We start from the raw sequence: 12,350 nt of genomic DNA, 5'->3' as shown, positions 1-12,350 counted from the left end.
GCACGCAAAAGAGAGAAAGGGAGAGCAGAAGTAAAGTCAACCCATGTGACCACCTGTGTGCTACCAAGTCAGTCACAAGCCTTACACATTTCTGCACTCTCAGCTTCCCCCTGTTTATCTGTTTTGCAGTGCTGGATGTGTGAGTCATTTTGTGAAACTATATAAAGCTTTTAAGGAGAGTCAGCCAAAAATGTTTAGAGAGAGACAGGCAACCTATTTCTTGAGCTGAAGAAGAGATTTCAGGCCAGATCCCAGATATCACATCCAGGTTAAGTTCCCCTTGCACCATTCCAGAAGAAAAGAGGACTTCAAGCTGTCTTTGGTAGCAGCTGAGAATTTCCTTTCCCTGGGGGACCTGCAAGTGGCATCAGGCCAGACAGAGCTAGACTCATGCCGCCTGCTCTCCATCAACAGTGGGTGCTCTCTGGCTGTCAAGCCACAAGGACAACTGACATCCAGTCCCCTGGGGAAAAGCCAGGCTGGCTGGATTTGCACAAATCACATGAGCGTGAGCAAGCCCTAACTTCACATAAAGGCCATGACAGAGACAGCTCTTGCCTCCTTGTTTCCAGCTGCTTTGGTGGAGTTCAAAACCAGAGAAAGAGGTGACCCACTACAAGGGGGGCTGCCAGAATTTTTGCCCCTCATTCAGTAACCAGAGGACTGTGCCCCAGCTTGTGCGTTACTGCACACGTGGTTGCCCTCATCTTGCTGCATGACTCAAAGGCTGGCATGCAGAAGTCCCCCTTGTGCGTGGGCAGACAGGTAAAAGACAAGTTCCTGACAGCAAGACTAGACATTTCATCACCTTCAACTTTAACATACCCAGCAATTAACCGGCACCCATTTCATGGAAGTCATGTGGATTGCTATCATTTTTGAGCAGCCCTGTCCCAACACTCTACCTGCTTGCTGAGTTTTCATTGTGCTCAAAAGAGTTTTGTCTAGAGACCTGGTCCCCAAAAAAACCCCCAAAAACTGAACATCGACTACAAGTGCAATTAGCATTTTGCAAGATCGTGTGAGGGACTGCAGATTTGTACCCTCTGTGGCTAAACTGACGGACAGAAGGGTTACAGGAAAGGCATATTTGAACTCTCTGTAGCCAGTATATAGCACTGTAGGGAACGAGCCAAGATGTCAATGCTAAGGAAGCAAAACAGAGAACCAAGAGAGATGGGGAGTGAAGTAGAAAGCTTAGAGTTATGGATGCGAATTAATGAACCAGCAGTACTGGAAATGGGAACAAGCTGTCAGAACTTCATCTCTTACAACGGACAAAGAAAAAATATCTCAATTTCTGATGCTCTTGATGGAAACAGAGTTATGCAAGACTGATACTGTTCACACTGATTTAATTAAGGCTCTGTCAGCACTGTCAAGCTTAATTCGCCTGGTATTTCACATTTATAAAAGTCAGCTATAAAAACGTGCTCTGCACTAAAAATCAGCATTCTATAAATGGTCCCAGTCCTAGAAGGGTCATCTTTTTGGCACAAGCAGGCTTTTGAGAGCATCCCACTTATGTGCTAAGATATCTCTATCTAACTGAAACGATTACAAGCTTGTATTGCATTCCTTGCCCACACAACCCTCTCTGTGCAGTTTATGGGAATCTGGGGTGTCCAAAGAACACAAAGTCAAGCTTCCTGGCAGTATCCCATCAATGAAATTATTTCACAGAATTAACCCCCAATTCTGACACTTCTTGTCATGTTAGATTCAAATCTCTGCATTTGCTGAGCCATGATGAGTGTGGAAAGGCAAGGACTAGACAATGGACTTGCACCACTTGTGAACATTTTTGGTCTCTGGGCTGGTTAGTGACAGAAGCAGTTCTCACTGCAGAGAAACAAGCTCATCTGGATGCCAGCAGCAGTCCATGGCTAGAACATGACAGAAATACCAGAAACACGTAGATGCGATGTTTAGGGACATGGGTTAGTAGGCATGTTGGTGATGGGTTGATGTTTGGACTAGATGATCTTATTGGTCTTTTCCAACCTTAACTATTCTGTGATTCTAAATTTTAGCTACTATCATGTACAGCCCTGTCCAGAAAGACCACAGCACCTCCAATACCGACACCTGCAGCTAAGGGATATGACCATCGTCCAGCCCTAATAAGCAGCAAGTATACACCAGCCAGGAGTCACCAGTAAAATCAATAAGGTTTCTAGTGGGCTACCTCAGAGAATATTATAGATATGACTCAAATAGAGGCAGTAAAATTAAGACCAATAAGAACAAGCACTCAGTGCTCCCAGAAAATCCCATGTTCTGTAATTGTTATTGCTTCATCAGTGACAGGAAAGAGTTGTGTTTTAAAATAGAAATTCACTTAATTGTATTTCCCCTAAGGCACAGAAAATAAGCTTCCATGAAGTGCTATCAACTGTACAACAATAACATGCTCTCCAGACTGAAAACTGGTTCAGGAATTTGCATTGTGTTCTCGCAAAACATAACTCCTAGCCCAGTTTCTTTCACCTTCTTGAGATAACCAGGCAGAATTCTGCTCAGCAGTTACTGAGTTAGACTATGTGTGGTTAGTCAACATGTAACAGATGCCCAGCTTTCTATATCTCTCCTTAATGGAGGCTGGTGGGTCTACTGCAAGGCTTTAGAACACAAAAGTATCAAAGGAGTTGGTTGTTTCAATACCTTTGTTGGTATGATTGTTCTCTGCAATGAGGTTTGAGAGTCTGAGTCAGCCCAGGTGAGGTCAGCCATGCACAGGATTCACATCCTGTCGCTCTTGGTTCACGGTGCACACAGCAATATAATTCTCAGTACACTAAAAAAAAGAAGGGAAAAAATGAATATTAGAAGACATAGGAAAATGACGGCCTATACCTCTTTCTGATTCTATAAAATGTGTTAAGAACCATAATTTACAGACATGCATTTACATATGAAATATTATCTTTCTGAAAGCTTGTCATAAACATGGCTCACACTGCAGAGATGGCCATGCATTCCAAGTTTTTGCAGAGGGAAGAATATTTCCTAGGGAATAAGGTCAAAATATTATTATTCAACTGAGTCAGTATGGGACAAATTAATAAAGTTACTACTCCATCATTGACTTCCATACATGAAATCTGAGAAAGTGGTTGTATCAACAGTACATCAATCTGGTCTGAGTACATCAGCACTGGTCAGAGAAACAACAACAACAAAAAATCTTCAGTTTCAAAGTTCCATTCAGCCTTGGCACAGAAAGGTTCACTTTTGTTTAAGTAACGCTTCTGAACAGATAATGTTAATTAAATGTTTGCATTCAAATCTTATTACACAGCGCAATAAGTCTGCTTTCTACACAAACACCGTGCGTCCGGTATGGAACAGAAAGCTGGGGGCGCAGACACTAATGAGTAATTTAAAACTAAAAGCAAAGAAAAGGGAATGCTTGCCACCTCCAGACCACGTGTGCATCTGCCTCTAAGTTTCTTCTCATTCACCAAGTATTTGCAAAAGATCCACTTCTACTGCTCAAAACTTTTTCAAGCCCAAGAATGACATGGTCAAGTGGACACAAATTATGCTTGGTAAAAACAAATTCTGCAGCAGCACTGGTAAGTCAAATGCAAGATTAGCCCTGATGTGAAGCGCAGCAGCTAAATCATCCATCCAGATGGGAAATGTTGACAGTCTCTTAACTGTAGCAGTTCTAGTTCCAATATAGAGAGGTGTGCAAGTTGGCGTTGTTAAGCGGACACTACGGAACTATTAATTCTGTCTGCAAGTATAACAGGAAGTTTATTAAACTTGTATATTGCTGGACATAGCACCTGGCTGCTGTGTTTCATACCGGAATGCAGAATTGGACAGTCCAATTCTGTACTGACGTAATGTACTGCCATGCGGAGGATTTCTTTTCGAGCTTAAGACCTCTTTCTCTGACCCTGGGAGCACACTGAATGCTGTGCATCCAACTCCTGACAGGAATGCTTCATTTTGCTCTTGAGCAACCACTTCTGAGCAAGCCAGGAGCAGAGTCCAGCTCTTCTTGGCTGGAAGAACTGGGATGTCCCAAAATGGAGCTTTTTAACAGATGAGTGAAAAAGCAGAGAACCCAAAGGACTGTCCCTCTCCAAAGCAAATCGTATGCATCAACATGCAAAAATTCCTTTTTGTAAGTAAGTTAGACTTTCTAAGATGGTAAAACAGCTGTGTGCTGTTGGGCTTAGCTCCTCTCCAGCATACCCCTAGATATCAATTTGACTGTCTCAGCAAGGCCCCACAGGACAGAGCAAGGCTTCTGGGTCTGCCTTTGGCAGACACTGAACCAGGTTGATTTTAAAACTTGCCCTAGATTTCTTGTGGGAGATCAGTTCAGCCGGACAACTGCTCCTCGCAGCAGAACATCCTGCCATCCCATCTCCTTCCCTCCCTGGAAGCAGGACACTTATCCTCTGCCGGGCTTGGTAGAGCTGTGGCTTCCTCCCCCACCCAACACAGTGGGTTGCAGCTACTACAGCTGATGGGGACAAGCTGCTGCCACCAACATGCTCTCTCTGGCAGCCTGGGAAGCCACAAACCTACTTTCTACTCAGGATGACTTACCTCCCTTAGGGGTTAGAGGCCCTAGTCCAGGCTGCTATTAATGGGATGCAGCATGATGGCTGTGGGCGCCGTATTTTAAACATCTGAAGGTCCCACAGGGAAGAAAGCAATGGCCATCACCAAGCCATCACCACTTGCTAAAAACACATCAGAGAGAACATGAGAGTTCTGAATAATTTCTGTGGTTTCTCATCTTCATGCAAGGGGCATGAAGCAAGGATTCCCTACTTATCAATGTAAGCTATGGGATAGAACAGTTTTCTCCCCTTCTTTACTTGTACACCAAAAACAATTAAAATTTAAAATCAATCCTGAACAACTTCTCGCTCTGATGAAAGTTTTCTCTTGGCAGCAAACAGTGGTGTTTCAAGACTTCTCGTAACACCTCCTTCAACTTGCATTTAAAATTTTGTTGAATTTAGCCACTGCACATCTAGGTCAAGAAATGCCTTGTTTTTAGCTGAAACAGAAAATATACAAGGTTATTTACCCAAAGAATCCCTCCCAGATCTACAGCTGGCCAACTGGACTCAAACCTTTCACACATAGTGTAATCAGGTTTTAAATAGTAAACATTTTTTATGCTGCTTATGCTAACATTTTTTCAAAGCCAGATGACAAATACAACATCAGAGCATTTAACAACTATCAAAAGCCCCTTTCCTGACACTTTGCTCTTCACAGAAGCTTGCACAAGGTAATTTAAAGATTAAGTTGAAGGAATTTTATGAAATACTAATAGAGGCACGCTCATCCAAAGCACACGAGTCTTTTTGGCCTATTCTGAACAGAGAAACTAATTGCTATAAACATTCTCAAGCAGCCTGGTTACCTCTGGAAATAGAGAATTATACCTTTAAACTTCTAGCTCAACTCAGGAATAGGCAAACCTAGCAGATGCAAAGGCATGCAATTATGACAGCCATCCCCCAACATCCCCTTTGTGACACAGTCCTAGCAAAATTTTAATTATTCAGCCTGCTTTTGCATCTCGTCTGCTTGCTCGGTTTTGGTTATTACTGAACCTCAGCATCACCTCCACAAAGTACCACAATGCATCACAAAACATGCAGTGGCAATGACCCCAGGATGTCACTGGGGCCAACCTCCTGCTCAAAGGAGCATTCTCAGCTGCTGTTCTGCTCACCAGGAAGTTCAGGCATAAAAACCACAGCAATATTCAAACTACAATCCTAACTAAATTGGTGAGCGCTCCAGGGGCCATTTAAACATTCAGAGCACTCAAGAATTGTCTCCTGCGAAGAATACAGTGGGGAACAGGGGCCCCCGGCTGCACAGAAGTTACTATTGTCTCATCAAGCCTCTTAACACTGTGAGTTTGTAAAAACTATACAAATGATCAGATTCCAAGCTTTGAGGGGAAAGAAAAGCTAACTGCATATTAAACTTCCTTTGAACTTATCTATCTGTACCCAAAATTTGAGGTTGAAAACATTTGGTACAAAGCAGAAAGCATGCTTGCTTATTTCAACCAACTTTCAGCATTTTCATTCAGAGTAAGTGTAAAACAGATAATAATTCAGTGTAACGGTAATTATCTGTTATCTAGTCAGTATAACAAGATCCAATGCCTGTTGTCCGATTGGTGTAACAAGATCTAGGGAACTATGAGCTTGTCAGCCTGACCTTAGTACCAGGTAAGGTCATGGAGTATATAATCTTGAGGGAGATTACATGGCATATCTGGGACATTTGGGGGATCAGACCTAGACAGCACAGCGTCATGACCAACCTCATCTCCTTCTATGATCAGGTGACCCACTTAGTGGATGAGGGAAAGGCTGTTGCTGTAGTCTACCTGGACTTCAGCATTCAACACTATCTCCCACAGCATTCTCCTGGGGAAGTTGGTAGGCCCATGGCTTGGAAAGACAGACTCTTTGCTGCTAAAGAACTGGCTGGCTGGACCCAGAGAGTGGTGGTGAATGGAGCTAAATCCAGCTGGCAACCAATCACAAATGGTTTTCCCTAGGAGCCAGTGCTGGGGTCTGTCACATTCAGTACCTTTACTGATGACCTGGATGAAGACATTGAGTGCACCCTCAGCAAGTCTGCAGATGACACCAAGTTGGCAGGAAGTGTCGATCCGCCTGGGGGTAGCAAGGCCCTATGGATCTGGACAGGCTGGATTGCTGGGCTGAAGCCAGCGAGATGAATTTCATCAAGACCAAGTACCAGGTTCTGGACTGCAGCCACAACAACTCCAGGCTTGGGGCAGAGTGGCTGGAAGCCTGTGTAGAGGTAACAGAGATGAGGGTATTGGTCCGCACTCAGCTGAACATGCGCCAGCAGTGTGCCCAGGTGGCCAAAAAGGCCAATGGCATCCTGCCTTGTATCATAAATAGCTATAACAGCAGGAGCAGAGAGGTGATCATCTCTCTGTACTCTGCTCTGGTGAGGCCGCACCTTGAGTATTGTGTTCAGTTTTGTTCTTGTCTTTGTCAAGAAAGACATCGAGGATCTGGAACATGTTCAAAGAAAGGCAACGAAGCTGTGAGGGGTCTTGGAGCACAAGTCTTATGAGGAGCAGCTGGTAGAGCAGGGATTATTCAGTCTGCAGAAGAAGAGGCACAAGGGTGACCTTATTGCTCTGTACAGCTGAAGGGAGGTTGTGGTGAGGTGAGGGTTGGCCTCTTCTTCCACATAACTCACAGTAGGACAAGAGGGAATGGCCTTAACTAGCACCAGGGGAGATTTGGGATGGATGTTAGGAAATACTTCTTCACTGAGAGAGCGGTGAGGAATGGGCTCCCCGGGGAGGTGTGGAATCACTGTCCCTGGAGGTGTTCAAGAAATATTTAGACTTTGTACTGAGGGACGTGGTTTAGTGGGTAGTATTGGTGATAGGTAGACCGTTGGACTGAATGATCTTGGAGGTCTTTTCCAACCTTGGTGATTCTATGACTACATCTTTTTTCATGATACTTGTTTGTCTGTTTCCTCTCCAAACAATTAACATTCATCTATAGGTAACCTATGCTTAGGATAGGAGTTGAGAAGGTAAGATTGCAAAAGACACTGCTCTTGCTGTGTTCCTGCACCCACTTAGATCCTCTGTGGAAGAAGAACTGGTACATATTATATTAACAGTTCTCAACATGTTCCTCATTACGTAGCTGCAATAGGAGAGCCAAAGAAAACAGATGCCCCCTAAACAGCCACAAGGAGGCAAGATGCTAAGAAGCAGACTTTGACTTCAGCACACTCTCATTTTGCAATAATGTTCTTGCTGCTTGCCACAAAGACCCAAGCAATCAGTTCACATTCACAGTGGAAAGATTTTTACAGTAAAAGTTCAGATATTTTCTACAAGTTCAACAAAGTTCACTTAAGTGTCCATTTCTCACTGCTAGGTACATGTCTGTCTGAGTGAAAAAACTTCCTAGCAAAGTGCAAGTCTTTAGCAGAGAAGTCACTACTTGTCAGACCATGCAGAGAGCTCACTTTTCAGGAAGGCTTACACCTTTCTCACAACTCCTATGACATTGCACATGCCTGCAACTACATGCCCCAGAACCAGCTTTTCATCTAAGAAGTTAAAAGATTTTTTTCCCAAGTTTGAACTTTAGATTTTTTTGAAAACTTCCCCTTTTTTCCTGACTAATGGAGCTCAAGTAGGAACACCTCCTTCAGGCCAAAAGCACAGAAGATGCTTGTGATGATCTGCCAAGATTTTAACAAGGGCGTCCTCAGCACCTCGAAGCTGCACATCGGTGGAACGTGTCCCATATATTAATAATATTTAAACTTCTCTCAACATGCTCAGACACAGTCTTGATGCCAACCCACAGGCCCTGAGGGCAGAATGACAGCATCCACACAGGCTATTAACCTGAAACATGAATGTTCATATTTTTGGCTAATCCCCTCAAGTACTAGGTATTTTGGAATCCCTTTCTCTAAGGCCATGAAACTACACATTTTAATCTGAAAGAGATGAGCTGCAATGCTGGCATTACTTGCGAGAACTGTCATATGTTTATTACCACAGCACTATTGGTATATAGTGAGCATATCAGATTCACAAACAAAATATTTTTTTAAGGAAATGGCTCAGACACATGCAAAACCTCTTTTAAGAAAGAACATTTTTGGGTTTAGGTGGGGGGGTTCATTCATAATATATGCCCACAGAACTTTTCTCTGCACTGCCAGGAGTTAAGCCAGTGGGTGTGGACCCTGCTTCTTCTCCCTGTCCTTCTACCAGGACATGCCAAGGAATGCTGAATCACTTCACCCTGTGTTACAGAAGTATCAGCCTCTTTCAAAATACTGTACTAACATTCAAGTTGTAGAAGTGCTGACTGACCGCACAAAGTGGTTTGAGTCCTGCAGTCAGAATCTAAGACAGAAACCACTATGACAACCTTTGAGATTAAGAACATCTTGATTCGGATACATATCTTTAAGTTACAGAAAGAATATCCTGGACAACAAGGACTTAAAACAACTATATAACCAGGCCAATTTTGCACTGGTCTTATCGGAAGATGTTGCAATAAGACTCTTTGTGCATTGTGTACATTTCCAAAATGATGAAACCAGAGGACAGAAGAACTGAAACTGAAAACCCAGGCTTTTCATTTCACCTAGTTTCTATACCTCAGCAAATCAAAGCCAAAACAAGATCCTAAAACTTCCCCATGCTTTCTTCTCCATGCTCCCAAGGAAGGGAAAGGAAGACCCTTAAGTGTCACTGTAAGACTATCACTTTGCATTACTTCCTCATCTCAGGTTTGCTAAGAAAATACAACAGCAACCCTCCATGTGCCTGGAAAACTGACGTAAGAAGTTGAAGAAAATACCAACAACAACGAGAGAAAGAACAGCAAGAAAGCAAGCTTAGTATTACAGATTAGTTGCCAAGTAGAGGCAGATCTTTCCTTGCTGACATGACACAGACTTCACTCTTGGGCTAGGTGAGCTGTACAGCAAATTGCTGGGATCCCCCCCAGCTGCTCCACTAGTCTCTGTCTGGTTAATCTCTACCAGAAACACACTCACTCTCTTCCAACCATCGTAAGCACCAAGGTTAAAGATCACAATCTGAAAACAAAACATGCTGAAAGACTTGTCTTCTCTCAAAGTGAGAAGGAAGCACGTCTAACTATTCAGTCTGCATGCTTTTCAGTATGAGTGTGCTGGATTATCAGAGCTTATATGACAGCTTTCATCAGGGGATCACACAACACGGTGCAAACAAGCACTATGTTAACCCATAAGGCAGGGACAAGTCAAGATTTTCTGTATCTCACTGAGCAGGAGAGTGAAGAGCTGAAAACGTAAGGATTCATGTAATGTCACGTTGGAGCAAGAAGTGCTGTGAAGGAAGCCTCCAAGCAAAGTAACACGCCTGCATAGAAAAAAGCGTAAAGTCCATAGTGCATGGGATCGTAAGCCCTAAGATTTCAACAGATCAAATAAGCGAAGGTCTAACTCAAGAATATACATTCTCTTTTCAAAATCAGGTAGCCACTACATGACCTTGACAAAAAGTTGAGGGAGTTCTTATGGACTTCTAAGGGTGGGGGGGGGGCGAGGGAAATAAGGAAGCAAGTCCCAGATGAGCACACAATAGTACATCACTCATTCCAGCCTCACTCCATTCCACTTGGGAAAAGAATCAGTACTTCTCTGTGCAGGTACTTACATACATACTCCCCAGAAATATAACTCATACTCTTTTCTGTTTCAGAATAACAATAACTTTTGCCCTGGGCACAGTATGAGCAAAATCTCACATAAGAGGTGTCATGGTCTTGTAATGTTTGACATTGGTATTCCAATTCATAGCATCATGTTTAGCACAGAGAAGAACTACATGTCCCAGAGGACTTCACAGTCAAAGAGGAAAATACATCACAGAAGTGATGCTCTCTCTCTCGCTGCCTGGCAGTGGGTGTAGGTGTGCTTCCAAGCTGCGGCATCTTCAGTTTCAAAGTAGGCTTCTTAGTCTTTGGAAGCCTCTCACTCTCTTACTATTTCCCTTGATTTATTATCTTCAATTTTCAATTAGATTGTATTATATTGTGTTGTCTTGAATTCCAACATCAAAGTTAGTAAAATAAGTTTTCCTCCTTAGATCCTTGCTGATTTCCTTGATCCCAGCTCCCATCTCCCTACCCCTTTCCCTTCCCATTTGTTGGGGGCCAGGGGGCCCATGGGCCTACTACCCTCCCCCCCCCCCCCCCCCCCCCCCCCCCCCCCCCCCCCCCCCCCCCACAGACACACACACACACACACTGCTATTTAGGAAGAGGCAGAACTTGGAGCTAAAGATGTTGTGGGGCCAACACCCAAACACAGGACCTTTAGACACAGTGTTCCTCCTCACCACAGAACAGTGCAGTCTCCCAAATAGCAGCATTACTCTTTACTTCTAGACCATAAGGGAGGAGTGAGGGAGATGCAAGCACAGGTCTTGATGTTGGTTCTAGGAATATAACAAGATAAAAGCCACAGCTGAGTAACAGCGCCAAACAAAAAAAAGCTAAGCATCCCACAAAGTCATCCAACACATCTATTAACACTCCTTGTGACAGCTTCTACCTTTTGTAGCCACCAGCACCAGTAAATGTTAATAAAACCAGTGATCTAGTCATTCAACATTTCAGTGAAGAGCAAAGGGGATTATAGACTTTGCAAGGAACAAAAGGTCACGAAATCTGAACCCAGCATGCATACTTCTCATAACTCTAAACTTGACAAGGTGTGTTTACAGATTCAGCAAGGAACCTTCTTCAAAGCTTTGCAGAAACTTATGGGAACTGCAGTCTCCCATTTGGAGCAAACATGCTTCTTGGGAAATTCATTCTTCTTTAACAGAAATTGCTTAAAGTATTTGAAGTTATATAAGTATAAAAACCAGCAGACAGTGTGGCACTGTGCAGAAGACCACATTCTCACTCATTTCTCAATAGGTTTCAAGATTACAGCCAAAAGCATGCAGAGGCCAAAAAGATGCCTCCCATAAACTTGCAATAATCTTTCTTGCTTTTTTAAACCTGAAAAGACCTTTGTTTCTACAGAGTGGAATTCCCAGAAATGTGAATACGCAAAGAGAAAGAAAAGATCCCTGGAGAGCTAACCGTATTAGCAACCTGCTTCTTCCTCTTTAAAGTTGGTTCGGCTAGAAACTCTGAATCGCAGCCCCAGGAAATTATGAGTATGAAATCGTAACACCCAAATAGGCACAGGCAGAGGTCCCAGTGATTTCACCCAGTCAGATCTCAAGTTACAGCAGTTAGATCTTGATTTGTAAGTGCCATCACCCAACCTCCAAATCCTAAGGTATTTTCAAAACCTGGACTCAAATCTTATGAATGCCAGCCTCTACCATTAGCATGGGACCATGGACATTTAAAGGATAGAAATGTTGCTCCCAGTCTACTTGTGTGACAAAACGCACACATGCTTTAAAGGTCAGAGTCTGTTAGTTCATTCTGTGCTTTTATCATACTTTAGGAGACATGGGTGGATGGAGGACTAACTGCTGCCAATAGAAACACTGTTTCTTATTCTTGAGGACATGCAGCAGCAATACCAAAATTACTCAAAACAAATAGTATTGAAATTACTCAGGTCAAGGACAGTGGAGCCAAGAACACCCAAGAAGGGTGGGACACAGGTACCTTACATCATCTTGTCATTTTAAAGGGACTTTTTTTAGGGTTTAATGTTGGTTTAATGGGGGAGAAAGGGAAAGAAAAAAAGCAGTTATATAACAAAAATCTCTCTCACTTTTCTCCTGTTCTTGAATT

The 12,350-nt window shown here is 43.2% G+C and overlaps 1 long non-coding RNA gene across 7 annotated transcripts in view; it reads right to left on the bottom strand.

Moving 5' to 3' along the window:
- The window catches only part of LOC107314625, a 56,667-nt gene that overhangs the window by 18,693 nt on the left and 25,624 nt on the right, over positions 1-12,350 (bottom strand). For all 7 annotated transcript variants that reach the window (XR_004307439.1, XR_004307436.1, XR_004307438.1 and 4 more), the window contains one exon: positions 2,665-2,797. This is a non-coding gene — a long non-coding RNA (uncharacterized LOC107314625). The remainder of the gene's footprint in view (positions 1-2,664; positions 2,798-12,350) is intronic.

Source organism: Coturnix japonica, chromosome 5, assembly GCF_001577835.2.
Source record: "Coturnix japonica isolate 7356 chromosome 5, Coturnix japonica 2.1, whole genome shotgun sequence".
Classification (NCBI taxonomy): Eukaryota; Metazoa; Chordata; class Aves; order Galliformes; family Phasianidae; genus Coturnix; species Coturnix japonica.
The sequence above is the reverse complement of the archived record's forward strand: the minus strand, read 5'-3'. Positions and strand labels throughout refer to the sequence as shown.